Source organism: Zea mays, chromosome 2 (genome assembly GCF_902167145.1).
Source record: "Zea mays cultivar B73 chromosome 2, Zm-B73-REFERENCE-NAM-5.0, whole genome shotgun sequence".
Taxonomy (NCBI): Eukaryota; Viridiplantae; Streptophyta; class Magnoliopsida; order Poales; family Poaceae; genus Zea; species Zea mays.
The window spans coordinates 55,969,416-55,988,949 of NC_050097.1; positions in this window are offsets into that span (position 1 = coordinate 55,969,416).

A 19,534-nucleotide genomic window follows, 5' to 3' on the forward strand; every position below is an offset into this window, starting at 1 on the left:
TCCTTGTTTACCTATTTGGGTTGGATTATTATTGTTTAGCTTTATGCTATTGCTCAAACTCTAATCAATGAACATGATGAGATTATCTATGATACGCTGTTTTCCCCTCTCTTATTATGATGTTATACTTGTGGTCTTCAAGGGGGCTCGAGCAGTTTCTCGAGTGCCTCTCCGTAAGGACCTGTTCTATGGATGACCGCCCGGGAAAACAGTGCAACCATGAGGGTGGAATGACATGCCCTTAGCTGAATAATTAGAGGATCCGGGGTGTAGTTCACTTAGCCGTCGTGCCGTCAATGGGGCTCGGTGTATGCGGCTCGCTCTGCCAAGTTTGGGTTCGCCCCTTGGGGAGGAGTGCGGTGCATTTAGGAAACCTAACGGGTGGCTACAGCCCCGGGGAATCTTTGTAAAGGCTACGTAGTGATGCCCTGCTGGGTCACCTTGGTAGTGATCAATGGAGAGTCATGATCTCCGGGCAGAATGGGAATCACGGCTTGTGGGTAAAGTGCACAACTTCTGCAGAGTGTTTGAAAACTGGTATATCAGCCGTGCTCGCAGTTATGAGCGGCCAAGGGAGCTCCAGTGATTAGTGGTACTTGATCAGAGATACTTTGGTACAGGTGGTTATGAGATTGATGGTTTTGGTTATGACTATGGTGCTGGTAAGTGGTATTCTTTCCGTTTGGAAAGGGTACATCGGGCTAATAACTTGGGTTAAAGCTAAAACCTGGCTTTCTATTAGTAAATAATAATCTGACCAACTAAAAGCAACTGCTTGACTTATCCCCACATAAAGCTAGTCCACTACAGCCAAACAGGATACTTGCTGAGTATGTTGATGTGTACTCACCCTTGCTCTACACACCAAACCCCCCATCCCCAGGTTGTCAGCATTGCAACCACTGCTCAGGCGAAGATGAAGCTGTGGAAGGAGACTTCCAGGAGTTCCAAGACTACGACGAGTTCTAGGTGTGGGTTAGCGGCAACCCCCAGTCGGCTGCCTGTGAAGGCCGCGTTTATCTACGTTTCTTTTCCGCACTTTGATTTATTGTAAGGACTATATGGACGTCTCAGACGTATGATGTAATCGACTATTTCCCTTTTAATACTATTTTGAGCACTGTGTGATGATGTCCATGTTATGTAACTGCTGTGTACGTGAATAACTGATCCTGGCACGTACATGGTTCGCATTCGGTTTGCCTTTTAAAACCGGGTGTGACAAAGGCTGCCCCCGGCTTCCAGTGGGGTCGGCCAGAACCTGGCTACAGTGGCAATACTACTCCGAGCGATGCCGGAACCATCCACCACCGAGGGGCGACGTATCCAGGGAGAGCTCAAGAATCTCCTGGAGGATGCCGCAGTCCGACGGGCTGAAAGCTCTGCCTCCCGAAGGCAGGGGTACCCCCCGGAGCATCGCGCCGCGACTTCCTGATTCATGCGGGAAGCCTCGATCCACATCGGGCGCACGCGGGACACAGCGCTTGCGGCCCCGGGTCGCCTCGGCAACGAGCACCACCACCGCAACCGTCGAGCCCACCTCGACGAGAAGGTGCGCCGAGGCTACCACCCCAGGCGTGGGGGACGCTACGACAGCGGGGAGGATCGGAGCCCTTCGCCCGAACCGCCCGGTCTGCAGGCTTTCAGCCGAGCCATACGACGGGTGCCATTCCCGACCCTGTTCCAAACCCCGACTACCATCACCAAGTACTCGGGGGAGACAAGGCCGGAACTGTGGCTCACAGATTACCGGCTGGCCTGCCAGCTAGGTGGAACGGACGATGACAACCTCATCATCCGCAACCTCCCCCTGTTCCTCTCCGACGCCGCCCGAGCCTGGCTGGAGCATCTGCCTCCTGCGCAGATCTCCAACTGGGATGACCTGGTCAAAGCCTTCGTCGACAACTTCCAGGGCACATATGTGCGCCCTGGGAACTCCTGGGATCTCCGAAGCTGCCGCCAGCAGCCGGGAGAATCCCTGTGGGACTACATCTGGTGATTTTCGAAGCAGCGCACCGAGCTGCCCAACATCACCGACTCAGATGTCATCGGCGCGTTCCTCGCCGGCACCACTTGCCGCGACCTGGTGAGCAAGCTGGGTCGCAAGACTCCCACCAGGGCGAGCAAGCTGATGGACATCGCCACCAAGTTCGCCTCTGGTCAGGAGGCGGTCGAGGCCATCTTCCGGAAGGACAAGGAGCCTCAGGGGCGCCAGCAGGAAGGCATCCCCGAGGCGTCCGCTCAGCGCGGCACCAAGAAGAAGGGCAAGAAGAAGTCACAAGCAAAACGTGACACCGCCGACGCATACCTTGTCGCCGCCGCCGAGCACAGGAACCCTCGGAAGCCTCCCGGAGGCGCCAACCTGTTCGACAAGATGCTCAAGGAGTCGTGCCCCTATCATTAGGGTCCCGTCAAGCACACCCTTGAGGAGTGCGTCATGCTTCGGCGCTACTTCCACAAGGCCGGGCCCCCGGCGGAAGGTGGCAAAGCCCACGACAACGACAAGAAGGAGGGCCACAAGGCAGAAGAGTTCCCCGAGGTCCATGACTGCTTCATGATCTACGGTGGGCAAGTGGCGAACGCCTCGGCTCGGCACCGCAAGCAAGAGCGCCGGGAGGTCTGCTCGGTGAAGGTGGCGGCGCCAGTCTACCTAAACTGGTCCGACAAGCCCATCACCTTCGACCAAGGCGACCACCCCGACCGCGTGCCGAGCCCGGGGAAGTACCCGCTCGTTGTCGATCCCGTCATCGGCAACGTTAGGCTTACCAAGGTCCTCATGGACGGAGGCAGCAGCCTCAACATCATCTACGTCGAGACCCTCGGGCTCTTGCAGATCGATCTGTCCACGATCCGGGCCGGCGCGATGCCCTTTCACGGGATCATCCCCGGGAAGCGCGTCCAACCCCTTGGGCAACTCGATCTGCCCGTCTGCTTCGGGACTCCCTCCAACTTCCGAAAGGAAACCCTCACGTTCGAGGTGGTCGGGTTCCGAGGAACCTACCACGCAGTGCTGGGGAGACCATGCTATGCCAAGTTCATGGTCGTCCCCAACTACACCTACCTCAAGCTCAAGATGTCAGGCCCCAACGGGGTCATCACCGTCGGATCCACGTACCGACACGCGTACGAATGCGACGTGGAGTGCGTGGAGTACACTTAGGCCCTCGCCGAATCCGAGGCCCTCATCGCCGACCTGGAGATCCTCTCCAAGGAAATGCCAGACACGAAGCGCCACGCCGGCAATTTCGAGCCAGCAGAGGCGGTTAAGTCCGTCCCTCTCGACCCCAGCAATGACGCCTCCAAGCAGGTCCGGACCGGCTCCGAGCTCGACCCCAAATAGGAAGCAGTGCTCGTTGACTTTCTCCGCGCGAACGCCGAGGTTTTTGCGTGGAGTCCCTCGGACATGCCTGGCATACTGAGTGATGTCGCCAAGCACTCGCTGGATATCTGAGCTGGAGCCCGACCCGTGAAGCAGCCTCTGCGCCGATTCGACGAAGAAAAGTGCAGAGCCATAGGCGAGGAGATCCACAAGCTGATGGCTGCAAGGTTCATCAAAGAGATATTCCATTCCGAATGGCTAGCCAACCCTGTGCTTGTGAAAAAGAAAGGTGGGAAATGGTGGATGTGTGTAGACTACACTGGTCTAAACAAAGCACGTTCGAAAGTTCCCTACCCTCTGCCTCGCATCGATCAAATCGTGGATTCCACTGCTGGGTGCGAAACCCTGTCGTTCCTCGATGCCTACTCAGGGTATCACCAAATCAGGATGAAAGAGTCCGACCAGCTCGCGACTTCTTTCATCACACCTTTTGGCATGTACTGCTACATCACTATGCCATTTGGTTTGAGGAATGCAGGCGCGACATACCAAAGGTGCATGAACCACGTGTTCGGAGAGCACATTGGTCGAACGGTCGAGGCTTACGTCGATGACATCGTAGTCAAGACAAGGAAAGCCTCTGACCTCCTCATGGACCTTGAAACGACATTCAAGTGTCTCAAGGCGAAAGGCATAAAACTCAATCCCGAGAAATGTGTCTTCGGAGTCCCCCGAGGCATGCTCCTGGGGTTCATCGTCTCCGAGCGGGGCATCGAGGCCAACCCGGAGAAAATCGCGGCCATCACCAACATGGGGCCCATCAAGGACTTGAAAGGAGTACAGAGGGTCATGGGATGCCTTACGGCTCTGAGCCGCTTCATCTCGCGCCTCGGCGAAAGAGGACTACCCCTGTACCGCCTCTTAAGGAAGACCGAGCGCTTCACTTGGACCCCTGAGGACGAGGAAGCCCTCGGGAACTTAAAGGCGCTCCTTACAAGCGCGCCCATCCTAGTGCCCCCCGCTGCCGGAGAAGCCCTCTTGATCTACGTAGCCGCAACCACTCAGGTGGTCAGCGCCGCGATCGTAGTAGAGAGACGAGAAGAAGGGCATGCATTGCTCGTCCAGAGGCCGGTCTACTTCATCAGTGAGGTATTGTCCGAGACCAAAATTCGCTACCCGCAAATTCAAAAGCTATTGTACGCAGTGATTCTGACGCGGCGAAAGTTGCGACACTACTTCGAGTCTCATCCGGTGACTGTGGTGTCATCCTTCCCCCTAGGGGAGATCATCTAGTGCCGAGAGGCCTCGGGTAGGATTGCAAAGTGGGCGGTGGAAATCATGGGTGAGACAATCTCGTTCGCTCCTCAGAAGGCCATCAAGTCCCAAGTCTTGGCGGACTTTGTGGCTGAATGGGTCAACACCCAGCTTCCAGCAGCTCCGATCCAACCGGAACTCTGGACCATGTTTTTCGATGGGTCGCTGATGAAAACAGGAGCGGGTGCGGGCCTGCTCTTCATCTCACCCCTCGGGAAGCACCTCCGCTACGTGCTGCGCCTCCATTTCCCGGCGTCCAACAACGTGGTCGAGTACGAGGCTCTCGTTAATGGGTTGCGCATCGCCACCGAGCTAGGGGTTCGGCACCTCGACGCTCGTGGCGACTCGCAGCTTGTCATCGACCAAGTCATGAAGAACTCACACTGCCGCGACCCGAAGATGGAAGCCTACTGCGACGAGGTTCGGCGCCTGGAAGACAAGTTCTACGGGCTCGAGCTCAACCACGTTGCCCGACGATACAACGAGACTGCGGACGAGCTAGCTAAAATAGCCTCGGGGCGGACAACAGTTCCCCCGGACGTCTTCTCCCGAGACCTACATCAACCCTCCGTCAAGACCAACAACACGCCCGAGTCCGAGAAGGCCTCGGCTCTGCCCGAGGCGCCCTCGGCCGCCGAGGGTGAGGCACTGCGCATCGAGGAAGAGCGGAATGGGGTCACGCCTAATCGAAACTGGCAGACCCCGTACCTACAATATCTCCACCGAGGAGAGCTACCCCTCGACAGAGCCGAAGCTCGGCGACTGGCGCGGTGCGCCAAGTCATTCGTCTTGCTAGGTGACGGAAAGGAGCTCTACCACCGCAGCCCCTCAGGCATCCTCCAGCGATGCATATCCATCGCCGAAGGTCAGGAGCTACTGCAAGAAATACACTCGGGGGCTTGCGGTCATCACGCAGCACCTCAAGCCCTCGTTGGGAACGCCTTCCGACAAGGTTTCTACTGGCCAACCGCGGTGGCCGACGCCACTAGAATTGTACGCACCTGCCAAGGGTGTCAATTCTACGCAAGGCAGACGCACCTGCCCGCTTAGGCCCTGCAAACAATACCCATCACCTGGTCGTTTGCTGTGTGGGGTCTGGACCTCGTCGGTCCCTTGCAGAAGGCACCCGGGGGCTTCACGCACCTGCTGGTTGCTATCGACAAATTCTCCAAGTGGATTGAGGTCCGACCCCTAAACAGCATCAGGTCCGAACAGGCAGTGGCGTTCTTCACCAACATCATCCATCGCTTTGGGGTCCCGAACTCCATCATCACCGACAACGGCACCCAGTTCACTGGCAGGAAGTTCCTGGACTTCTGCGAGGACCACCACATCTGGGTGGACTGGGCCGCCGTAGCTCACCCCATGACGAATGGGCAGGTAGAGCGTGCCAACGGCATGATTCTGCAAGGACTCAAGCCGAGGATCTACAACGACCTCAACAAGTTCGGCAGGCGATGGATGAAGGAACTCCCCTCGGTGGTCTGGAGTTTGAGGACGACGCCAAGCCGAGCCACAGGCTTCACACTGTTCTTTCTAGTCTATGGGGCCGAGGCTATCTTGCCCACAGACTTAGAATACGGTTCCCCGAGGACAAGGGCGTACGACGACCGAAGCAACCAGACCAGCCGAGAAGACTCACTGGACTAGCTGGAAGAGGCTCGGGACATGGCCTTACTACACTCGGCGCGGTATCAGCAGTCCCTGCGACGCTACCACGCCCGAGGGGTTCGGTCCCGAGACCTCCGGGTGGGGACTTGGTGCTTCGGCTACGACAGTGAAAGGGAAATGTGCCCTTGGGCCATTTCTAAGTGTTTTGGTGATTTAGTGTCCAACACAAGTGCCTAAGTGTCAAATGGTGGACAAAGTACAAATCAAGTATAAAGGTATGTTTCTCAGACTTAGTACATTGTTTTAGTGACTAATGTATTGTGTCTAAGTGCTGGAAACAGGAGAAATCGAATTGGAGAAGAGATGGCCTTGTTCAGCCAAAGCCAGCTCTGTCTGGGTGCACTGGACTGTCCGGTGGTGCACCGGACAGTGTCTAGTGTGCCAGGCTGGCTCAGGCGAACTTGCCGCTCTCGGGAATAAATTAACGGCGTACGACTATAATTCACCGGACTGTCCGGTGTGCACCGGACTGTTCGGTGAGCCAACGGTCGGCCGGGCCAACGGTCGGTTGCACGATCCGCGCGAGACACGTGGCCGAGCCAACGGTCGGGAGGGGGCACCGGACTGGTGCGCCAACGGCTCCAAGGCTGCCAACGGTCGGCTTCGCCAAATAAGGAAGGAAATCCGCACCGGACTGTCCGGTGCGCCAGGCGACAGAAGGCAAGAATTGCCTTCCCGGATTGCTCTCAACGGCTCCTAGCTGCCTTGGGGCTATAAAAGGGACCCCTAGGCGCATGGAGGAGTACACCAAGCATTCCTTGAGCACTGTTGATCACTCACACTCCATTCTTGCGCACTTGTTCGACATTCTAGTGATTTGAGCTCCGTTCTAGTGTGCTAGTCTTTTGAGCTTAAGTCTGGGTCTTGTGTGTGCGTATTTGTTGTGATCTTTGTGTCTTGTGTGAGTTGCTAATCCCTCCCTTACTCCGTGCTTCTTTGTGAACATCTTTGTAAGGGCGAGAGACTCCAAGTTGTGGAGATTCCTCGCGAACGGGATATAGAAAAGAAAAGCAAACACCGTGGTATTCAAGTGGGTCTTTGGACCGCTTGAGAGGGGTTGATTATAACCCTCGTCCTTTGGGACGCCACAACGTGGAAGTAGGCAAGTGTTGTACTTGGCCGAACCACGGGATAAACCACTGTGTCTACCTGTGTTGATTCTCTTGTGGTTATTGTGTTTCGCTAAGACTCTTCTCTAGCCACTTGGCAATACTGTGCTAACGCTTAACCAAGTTTTTGTGGCATTAAGTTCAAGTTTTACAGGATCACCTATTCACCCCCCCTCTAGGTGCTCTCAATTGGTATCGGAGTCGTTCTCTTCTAGAAAGGGACTAACCGCCCGAAGAGATGGATCCTAAGGGGAAGGGAATCGTGATCAATGATAAGGAGAAGGAGTCCTTCGTCAACAAGCCGAAGGATTACAAGCCTACCGACTCATGCACGGGCCACAAACAAAAGGATGGGAAGAAGAAGAAGACAAGGCGCATCAAGGAGATCGTCTACTATGACGACAGCGACGAGTCCACTTCTTCCCAAAAGGACAACGACGACAACGACTACGAGAGAAGGAAACTGGTTAATTCGAACTTTTCTTTTGACTACTCTCGTATTCCGCAAAGTACAAATGCTCATTTGCTCTCCATTCCACTTGGCAAACCTCCTCACTTTGATGGAGAGGACTACGGATTTTGGAGCCACAAAATGCGTAGTCACCTGTTCTCTCTCCATCCGAGCATATGGGAGATTGTGGAGAGTGGAATGAAATTTGATAGCTCGGATAGTCCTATGTTTATCAATGAACAGATTCATAGAAATGCACAAGCTACTACTGTGTTGTTAGCCTCTTTGTGCAGGGACGAGTATCATAAGGTGAGCGGCTTGGACAATGCCAAGCAGATTTGGGACACCCTCAGGATCTCACACGAGGGGAATGACGTCACCTTGCTCACCAAAATGGAGTTGGTGGAGGGCGAGCTTGGAAGATTCACAATGATCAGGGGAGAGGAGCCAACCCAAACATACAATCGGCTCAAGACCCTCATCAACAAGATAAGGAGCTACGGAAGCACACGATGGACGGGCCACGACGTCGTTCGTCTAATGCTAAGGTCCTTCACTGTACTTGATCCACATTTGGTGAACAATATCCGTGAAAATCCTAGGTACACCAAGATGTCGCCCGAAGAAGTTCTTGGGAAATTCGTAAGCGGGCGAATGATGATTAAGGAGGCAAGATATGTCGACGATGCGTTGAACGGTCCAATCCATGAGCCTCAACCCATTGCTCTCAAGGCAACAAGGAGCAAGGAGGCGCTACCTAGCAAGGTGGCGCAAGTTGAGGCGGCCGGGCTCAATGATGAAGAGATGGCCCTCATCATCAAACGCTTCAAGACGGCGCTAAAGGGTCGCAAGGGACAGCCAAGCAAGACCAAGACAAAGGGGAAGCGCTCATGCTTCAAATGTGGTAAGGTTGGTCATTTTATTGCTAACTGTCCCGACAATGATAGTGACCAGGAACAAGGGAACAAGAGGGAGAAGAAGAAGAACTATAAGAAGGCAAAAGGCGAGGCACATCTTGGCAAGGAGTGGGACTCGGATTGTTCGTCGTCCGACTCCGACAACGAAGGACTCGTCGCCACTGCCTTCAACAAGTCATCCCTCTTCCCCAACGAGCATCACACTTGCCTCATGGCAAGGGAAAAGAAGGTAAGCGCTCATAACACTAGTACTTATGCTGCTTCAAGTGAGGATGAGTCTAGTGATGATGATGAAATAGATTACTCATGTTTATTCAAGGGTCTAGATAGAACCAAGGTGGATAAAATAAATGAATTGATTGATGCTTTGAATGATAAGAATAGATTGCTAGAAAAGCAAGAGGATCTCTTATATGATGAACATGATAAGTTTGTAGAAGCTCAAAAATCCCTTGCTTTAGAAATAAAGAGGAATGAAATGCTTTCTTGTGAATTGTCTACATGCCATGACTCTATTTCTAGTTTAAAAAGCATAAACGATGACTTGAATGCTAAATTAGAAATAGCTAATAAATCAACATCTTGTGTAGAACATGTTGTGGTTTGCACTAGGTGCAAAGATTTTAATGTTGATGCTTGTAGTGAACACCTAGTTTCAATTTCTAAATTGAATGATGAAGTGGCTAGTCTTAATGCCCAACTTAAGACTAGCAAAAGCGAATTTGATAAGTTAAAATTTGCAAGGGATGCCTACACGATTGGTAGACACCCCTCAATTAAGGATGGACTTGGTTTCAAGAGAGAAGCCAAGAACTTAACAAGCCATAAGGCTCCCATCCCCGCTAAGGAGAAAGGGAAGGCCCCTATGGCTAGTAGTGCTAAAAAGAACCACACTTTTATGTACCATGATAAAAGACAGTCTTATAAGAGTTGTAATGCTTATGATGCTTTTGACTCTCATGCCATGTTTGCTTCTAGTTCTTCCTATATGCATGGTAAAGATATGTCTAGGAGATATTTTGTTCATATGCCTAGGAGAAATGTTGTTAATGTTCCTAGGAAAGTTAATGAACCTTCTACAATATATCATGCTTTAAATGCTTCCTTTGCTATTTGTAGAAAGGATAGGAAGATAGTTGCTAGAAAATTAGGGGCAAAATGCAAGGGAGACAAAACTTGCATTTGGGTCCCTAAGACAATTGTGACTAACCTTGTAGGACCCAACAAGAGTTGGGTACCTAAGACCCAAGCCTAAATTTGCCTTTCAGGTTTATGCATCCGGGGGTTCAAGCTGGATTATCGACAGCGGATGCACAAACCATATGACGGGGGAGAAGAAGATGTTCACCTCCTACGTCAAAAACAAGGATTCCCAAGATTCAATAATATTCGGTGATGGGAATCAAGGCAAGGTAAAAGAGTTAGGTAAAATTGCTATTTCATCCGAGCACTCTATATCTAATGTGTTTTTAGTTGAGTCTCTTGGATATAATTTGTTATCTGTTAGTCAATTATGCAATATGGGATATAATTGTCTATTCACAAATGTAGATGTGTCTGTCTTTAGAAGAAGTGATGGTAGCTTTTAAGGGTGTATTAGACGGCAAACTTTACTTAGTTGATTTTGCAAAAGAGGAGGCCGGTCTAGATGCATGCTTAATTACTAAGACTAGCATGGGCTGGTTGTGGCATCGCCGCTTAGCACATGTGGGGATGAAGAACCTTCACAAGCTTCTAAAGGGAGAACACGTGATAGGTTTAACTAATGTGCAATTCGAAAAAGATAGACCTTGTGCAGCTTGTTAAGCAGGCAAACAGGTGGGAAGCTCTCATCACACCAAAAATGTGATGACCACATCAAGACCTTTGGAGATGCTTCACATGGACCTCTTCGGACCCGTCGCCTATCTAAGTATAGGAGGAAGTAAGTATGGTCTTGTTATAGTTGATGACTTCTCCCGCTTCACTTGGGTATTCTTTTTGCAAGATAAATCTGAAACCCAAGGGACCCTCAAGCGCTTCCTAAGGAGAGCTCAAAACGAGTTTGAGCTCAAGGTGAAAAAGATAAGAAGCGACAATGGGTCCGAGTTCAAGAACCTTCAAGTGGAGGAGTACCTTGAGGAGGAAGGGATCAAGCACGAGTTCTCCGCTCCCTACACACCACAGCAAAATGGTGTGGTAGAGAGGAAGAACAGGACACTTATAGACATGGCGAGGACGATGCTTGGAGAGTTCAAGACCCCCGAGCGCTTTTGGTCGGAAGCCGTGAACACGGCTTGCCACACCATCAACAGGGTCTACCTTCATCGCCTCCTCAAGAAGACGTCGTATGAGCTACTAACCGGTAACAAACCCAATGTTTCGTATTTTCGAGTTTTTGGGAGTAAATGCTACATTCTAGTGAAGAAGGGTAGGAATTCCAAATTTGCTCCCAAAGCCGTAGAAGGGTTTTTGTTAGGTTATGACTCAAATACAAAGGCGTATAGAGTCTTCAACAAATCATCGGGTTTGGTTGAAGTCTCTAGCGACATTGTATTTGATGAGACTAATGGCTCTCCAAGAGAGCAAGTTGTTGATTTTGATGATGTAGATGAAGAAGAAGTTCCAACGACCGCAATACGCACCATGGCGATTGGAGATGTGCGGCCACAAGAACAAGATGAGCAAGATCAACCTTCTTCCTCAACAATGGTGCAACCCCCAACTCAAGATGATGAACAGGAGGCGTGTGATCAAGGGGGAGCACAAGATGAGCATGTAATGGAGGAAGAAGCACAACCGGCACCTCCAACCCAAGTTCGAGCAATGATTCAAAGGGATCATCCCGTCGACCAAATTTTGGGTGATATTAGCAAGGGAGTAACTAATCGATCTCAATTAGTTAATTTTTGTGAGCATTACTCCTTTGTCTCTTCTATTGAGCCTTTCAGGGTAGAAGAGGCCTTGCTAGATCCGGACTGGGTGTTGGCCATGCAAGAGGAGCTCAACAACTTCAAGAGGAATGAAGTTTGGACACTGGTGCCTCGTCCTAAGCAAAATGTTGTGGGAACCAAGTGGGTGTTCCGCAACAAACAAGACAAGCACGGAGTGGTGACGAGGAACAAGGCTCGACTTGTGGCAAAAGGTTATGCCCAAGTCGCAGGTTTGGACTTTGAGGAGACTTTTGCTCCTGTGGCTAGGCTAGAGTCCATTCGTATTTTGCTAGCATATGTCGCTCACCATTCTTTCAGGTTGTTCCAAATGGATGTGAAGAGCGCTTTCCTCAACGGGCCAATCAAGGAGGAGGTGTACGTGGAGCAACCCCCTGGCTTCGAGGATGAACGGTACCCCGACCACGTGTGTAAGCTCTCTAAGGCGCTCTATGGACTTAAGCAAGCCCCAAGAGCATGGTATGAATGCCTTAGAGACTTTTTAATTGCTAATGCTTTCAAGGTTGGGAAAGCCGATCCAACTCTTTTTACTAAGACTTGTGATGGTGATCTTTTTGTGTGCCAAATTTATGTTGATGACATAATATTTGGTTCTACTAACCAAAAGTCTTGTGAAGAGTTTAGCAGGGTGATGACTCAGGAATTCGAGATGTCGATGATGGGCGAGTTAAGCTACTTCCTTGGGTTCCAAGTGAGGCAACTCAAGGATGGAACCTTCATCTCCCAAACAAAGTACACACAAGATTTGATCATGTTCCTTATGCATTTTGTTGTTTATTTATGGTGCTCAAGTTGTACAAGCACTCCCCGGACCTTACAAGTCCATTTGCAAGTGATGCACAAATTTAGGGGGAGATGTGCTACAACTTGACCCTTTGAGACTAATTGTGTGCTTGAGTTTGCTTAATTTAGTCTCAAAGGAGGATTGAAAGGGAAAATGTGAACTTGGACCATGCAAGACTTCCATTGCACTCCGATGAAAGAGTAACTTTTTCTAAGTTCATCTTAGTACTCTTATTGCCTTTTTACTCTTAGTTGAAGATTTTGGTGAGGCAATGGGGTTAAAGGGCCAAAATTGATCCCGTTTTGGTGCTTGATGCCAAAGGGGGAGAAAATAAGGCCAAAGCAATAAATGGATCAGCTACCACTTGTGAATTTTGAAAATAATAGAGTTAGAGTTTTTGTTTGTCAAAATACTCTTAATTGCTCTTATTGTCAAAAGTTGGTCTCCTTTGGGGAGAAGGTTTAATTATGGGAAAAAGGGGGAGTTTTTGAATCCTTGATCAATTTCTCGTGAAATATCGCTCTTTATGTTTCAACATGTGTGTTTGACTTAGAGATAGGAAATTGAGTTTGATTTGCAAAAACAAACCAAGTGGTGGCAAAGAATGATCCATATATGCCAAATTTGATTCAAAACAAATTTGAGTTCTTATTTGAATTGATTTTGTACTTGTTCTACTTGCTTTATGTTGTGTTGGCATTAATCACCAAAAAGGGGGAGATTGAAAGGGAAATGTGCCCTTGGGCCATTTCTAAGTGTTTTGGTGATTTAGTGTCCAACACAAGTGCCTAAGTGTCAAATGGTGGACAAAGTACAAATCAAGTATAAAGGTATGTTTCTCAGACTTAGTACATTGTTTTAGTGACTAATGTATTGTGTCTAAGTGCTGGAAACAGGAGAACTCGAATTGGAGAAGAGATGGCCTTGTTCAGCCAAAGCCAGCTCTGTCTGGGTGCACCGGACTGTCCGGTGGTGCACCGGACAGTGTCCGGTGTGCCAGGCTGGCTCAGGCGAACTTGCCGCTCTCGGGAATAAATTAACGGCGTACGACTATAATTCACCGGACTGTTCGGTGAGCCAACGGTCGGCTGCGTGATCCGCGCGAGACACGTGGCCGAGCCAACGGTCGGGAGGGGGCACCGGACTGTCCAGTGTGCACCGGACAGTGTCCGGTGCGCCAACGGCTCCAAGGCTGCCAACGGTCGGCTTTGCCAAATAAGGAAGGAAATCCGCACCGGACAGTGTCCGGTGGTGCACCGTACTGTCCGGTGCGCCAGGCGACAGAAGGCAAGAATTGCCTTCCCGGATTGCTCTCAACGGCTCCTAGCTGCCTTGGGGCTATAAAAGGGACCCCTAGGCGCATGGAGGAGTACATCAAGCATTTCTTAAGCACTGTTGATCACTCACACTCCATTCTTGCGCACTTGTTCGACATTCTAGTGATTTGAGCTCCGTTCTAGTGTGCTAGTCTTTTGAGCTTAAGTCTGGGTCTTGTGTGTGCGTATTTGCTGTGATCTTTGTGTCTTGTGTGAGTTGCTAATCCCTCCCTTACTCCGTGCTTCTTTGTGAACATCTTTGTAAGGGCGAGAGACTCCAAGTTGTGGAGATTCCTCGCGAACGGGATATAGAAAAGAAAAGCAAACACCATGGTATTCAAGTGGGTCTTTGGACCGCTTGAGAGGGGTTGATTATAACCCTCGTCCGTTGGGACGCCACAACGTGGAAGTAGGAAAGTGTTGTACTTGGCCGAACCATGGGATAAACCACTATGTCTACCTGTGTTGATTCTCTTGTGGTTATTGTGTTTCGCTAAGACTCTTCTCTAGCCACTTGGCAATACTGTGCTAACGCTTAACCAAGTTTTTGTGGCATTAAGTTCAAGTTTTACAGGATCACCTATTCACCCCCCCCCTCTAGGTGCTCTCAGACAGGACACCCGAGGGCGCCACAAGCTCACTCCTCTCTGGGAGGGGCCATTCATCATCGCCAAGATTTTGAAGCCCAGAACATACAAACTGGCCAACAGTCAAGGCGAGGTCTACAGCAACGCTTGGAACATCCGATAGCTACGTCGCTTTTACCCTTAAGATGTTTACAAGTTGTTCATATACCTCGTTATCTTTACATACACAAATAAAGTCTAACCATCAAGGAAGGGTCAGCCTTGCCTCGGCAAAGCCCGACCCTCCCTCGGGGGCTAGAAGGGGGGAACCCCCTCTGCGTCAAAATTTTCCTCGGAAAAAGTCTTTCTGTCAGAACGTCGTTCACGCTTTTCGACTACTTCGATAGTGGGATCCTGAAAACGACGGAGTACACGTAAGCGGCAAGGCCGACCGAGCCGAGGGACTCCTACACCTCCGGGATACGGATACCTCACTCATCACCTTCTGCGATAAGTAACTCACGCTTGGATAAGCGATTCCACTGACCGAACAAGTCTTAATGCTCGAAAACTTTTCTGCCGAAACGATTTTTCGTGCCTTCTCGAATATATCGATAACAGAATCCCGCGGACGAGCAAGAGTACACGTAAGCGGCGAAGGCCGACCGAGCCGAGGGACTCCTACGCCTCCGGGATACGGATACCTCACTCATCACCTTCCGCGATAAGTAACTCTCGCTCGATGAGTGATTCTGCTACCGACAAACAAGTCCGGATACTCGAAATGGGAGGAAAAGAAACGCAGCTTTACAACACGACGATGATATGTTTGGGCCTCGGCGGCCGCAAAAAACATACGCATACTACAAACAAACTGATCATGCAGGTTCAGACATCAGTAGGGGGAGCAACAGCACCCTCGGCATCGACTCCACCTTCGGCGGAATCTGACCTGGCCACGGACAGCAACACGGTTGGAGGATCTCCACCTCGAAGGAAGATGTCAACACTACGTCTGAGCCATCGCCGCCAGGATCTCCTCTAGGAACCTGGCCCGAGTAGACGGCTGGACCGGCCGCTCCGTAGCCTCAGCCAGCTGTCCCCCGAGGACGCCAGCCCGGCTCATGGCCTCGGCAGCCCGACTCCAGGGTTGGTTCCGCCAGTGGACGACCCGGCCAGGCTCCGACCGACGAAGCTTCTTTTTGAGCCAACTCCGCCTCTGTCCACGCTCACACCGCTGCCTCCGGCTCCGGCTCATCGCAGAGCGGCCGAGGGTTCTCTTTAATTGAGCAAGGCCGGCCGAGGGACTCCTACGCCTCCGGGATACGGATACCTCACTCGTCACCTTCCGCGCAGGGCAACTCACACTTGGTTAAGCGATTCAGCTAGCCGACAGGCGAGACCTGGTGCTCGAAATAAGGAAGAAACACGGTATTGCACCAAAAATACCCAGATGTTTAGGCCTCGACAGCCACAATGAACAGACACCGGCACTCAAGGTACCATTACAAACGGAACTCCAGTTCCACTCCCGCAGGTACGAACAACCCCCCACATTGGAGGGCCTGCGGGACGACAAAATTCCAGGTGGCTCGCCACCGCCCACTCCGGCAGCAGCGACAACGACCTCCGCTCCGGGCGGCCAAACAGCAGCAGCGATGACCTCTGGGCAGACGCTGCTGTGACAAGGTTCTCACCCACGTCCCCACTCGAGGGGCGAGAACAAGCTATCAGAGCCAAAGAGCCGGAGGCCCGGAGCGCAGATGGCGCCGACGATCTCGTCGGCGACGAGGCCTTCTCCAGCTGCCACCACCTCAGCTCCGACGGCGGTGTGCACCCACCCACCGGCAGGTCCTCACTCCCGTCCTCGCCACGAAAACGAGAATGGGACCATCCCAGAACACGAGTACCGCCCTCGCGGCGTACGACGTGTTGTGAGACCCCCGGTGCAACTGGCCACCGTCGCCCGGACAGAGGACGGAATGCTGCACCCTTGCTGGGCAGCAGCAGTTCGCCTTCCCCGGCATGGCTGGAGGGCGCCTCCTCCGCAGAGCTGGAGGATGGTTTCCACCCCCATAAGCCGGAGGAAGAAGCGGGACGCCACCCGACGCGAAGGCAGGCCCCGGCTCGCCTCGCCCTCCTCCCCAGCAAGGATGATGAAGATCCTTGAAGCTGAGGGCGGGGTGGAGGCCGCAACCCGGCTTGCTTCTCCCCACCATCGAACTGGTGGTCACCGTCTCGGGAGACCATTGGTGAGGGGATGTAGCTGGGCTGCCTGATGAAAATCCTTGAAGCCGAGCGATGGCTGAAAGGTACCAACCTCCACGAGGTTGCGCTCCTCCCACAACGAGACGAAGACAACGCGGGTGCCCCCTATCCGGGGGCTCGGAAGGCGGAAGGGCGCGATGCATGAGGAAAGTGCGAAGGCATGGCTACCACCCAGGAGGTCGATCCCTTTTTAAAGGCGACTCACCCCACTCGCGTCCTCAGGCGTCGCGGGCTAAGTCTTCACCAACGTGCTCAAAGGTCCTCCCCCTACGACACGGGGGCTAGGTCCCACGCGTCATGCAAGCTAGCCAAGACAGAAGAAGCCAAAGCGCCGCACGCAAAGCGTGTAACCGCCCAACGGTTACAAGCACTCCTCCACCTTCGCCTAACCCAGCGGGTGAAAGGGCGGACCACCATGCAGGTGGCATGCAACTGCACCACGGGGATGCACCCTTTCGACTTCAACGCACCCAGCATGGAGGCCCAGGCCCACACGTCATGTAACCGGCGCGCCGGTTACTACGTGCGAAAAACTGCACCGCCACTTACGCCAATACTGCGCCTTCTCGACTGCGGAACCGGTGCCGCGACTCAAGGCGACCCCGCTCATAGCCCAACAGTGCCAACCAGGCTCATCGGTCACGGATCAGTCAGCCGCGGGAGAAGGCGTGACGATCGATATGGCCAAAAGTGGGCCGACAGTAATGGCGGCAGCAGGCGAGCGGAAGCGGCGGTCAAATCGTCTGCAGGCTCACGTCCCCTCCTGGGGCAGCAGGAGAGCCCTCTCCCACGGCGTGAAGACGACGCGCCTGTGTTCCGTTCCTCGAACGGCTCACGCAACGGCTGCCCCACGAATCACTCGTCCTGTCGCATTAACTTCGCGGCAGGGCAGGCGACACCTTTGGCAGGCGAAGCGGGCGACGCTTCACCTCCGCCATAATGACCGCGTCAAAAAAGGTGTGCCACATCGTTCAAATTTCGTATCCTTTTCCTCTTCCCCTTTCTATCTCTTGCTACAGGGACCGGGAAAGGGGATACTCCGAAAGGGATCCTTCTCTACGAAGGAAGCGGGCCCCGAGCCCTCCTACTGATCAGGGGTTCGAAGGTTGGGCCCTCGGAGGGTTCGACAGCCGCCTCAGAGCACTCGGGCTCCGCGCCCACTACTGGTCAGAGGTTCGAAGGCTGGCCCCTCGGAAGGGTTCAACAGCCGCCTCAGGCCACTCGGGCTCCGCACCCACTACTGATCAGGGGTTCAAAGGCTGGCCCCCCGAAGGGTTCGACAGCCGCCTCATAACACGCAGAGCGAGGGATGACTCTGGGTACGTCCGATACATGGCCGAGGCTTGGGCTACGCTCCCGAGGTACCCTAGGACATTTCCGAGACCAGCAGGAGCGATTCTGTAACAGAATCCCATCAGAGGGAGGCATCGAGCCCTCGGACCCTATCAAACGGGACCGGGTCCGGCAAATCACCTGCAGGTACTTTTGGAGCGCGCCTCTGGGCCACTAGCCGACCCTTATTAAACGGGGCACGGGCGTCCACTCGGATCACCCGTTAGCAACTCACTGGGGACACCATGTTCGGCGCCCTCTGAGGGCAACATGGCGCTTTCCCCCCCTCCTCCTTGTGGAAAGGTGACGAAGGGGCGTATGAAAAAAGCCGAGTCAGTCCTTGACCGTCCTCTCGCCCTGTGCAGAGGCTCGGGGGCTGCTCTCGCACACCCGGCTCCGGCCAAATCGTTGACAGCGTCAACATACCAGCCCGAGAACTTGGAACCTGACCATGCACCCGGACTACGATCAGATCGCATGAGGGAACAACCAGACCAGATGAGGCGTCACGAAAGGCACTAAGACCTCGGAGAAGTCAAACCACTCCTCCGAGGCCTCGGGGGCTACACCCGGTGGGTGCGCTCGCGCGCACCCACCGGAACGAAGTGTAACCGAGAAAGGTCGGTCCCCTTGCAAAAAAGTGCGACAAAGCCTCTAAGCGAGTACCAACACTCCCTTTGAGGCTCGGGGCTACTGTCGGGGACCATAATTAGGGGTACCCCCAAGGCTCCTAAACTCGGCTGGTAACCACCATCAGCACAAAGCTGCAAAGGCCTGATGGGCGCAATTCAGGTCAAGGCTCCGTCCAAGGGACACGATCTCGCCTCGCCCGAGCCCAGCCTCGGGCAAGAACAACAGACCCAGGTGGATTCACGTCTCGCCCGAGGGTCTCCTCAAGCAACGGGTGCACCCGGCTCCGGCCCAGCTCGGGAAGGCTTCGCGGAGAAGCAACCTTGGCCAGATCACCTCGCCAACTTACCGTATCGCAGGAGCATTCAATGCAAGGATCGTCTGACACCTTATCCTAACGCACGTTCCTCAGTCGACAGGGCCGAAGTGATCGCAGTCATTTCGCCCCTCCACTGACTGACCTGACAGGAAAAAGCATCGCCTGCACTGCTCCGAGTGCTGTGCCACCCGCCAGGGTGAGGCTGACAGCCGCCGAGTCCAACCTCAGGCGCCATAGGAAGCTCCGCCTCGCTCGACCCCAGGGCTCGGACTCCACCTCGACCTCGGAAGACGGTCTCCGCCTCGCCCGACCCCAGGGCTTGAACTCAACCTCGACCTCGAAAGACGGTCTCCGCCTCGCCCGACCCCAGGGCTCGGACTCAACCTCGACCTTGGAAGACGGTCTCCGCCTCACCCGACCCCAGGGCTCAGACTCACCTTCGACCTTGGAAGACGGTCTCCGCCTCGCCCGACCCCAGGGCTCGGACTCAGCCTCGACCTCGGAGGAGTCACCACCTCGCCCGACCTCGGGCTCGGACCAACCACGCTGCAGGGGGGTACATCATTACCCTACCCCTAGCTAGCTCAGGCTATGGGGAACAAGACCGA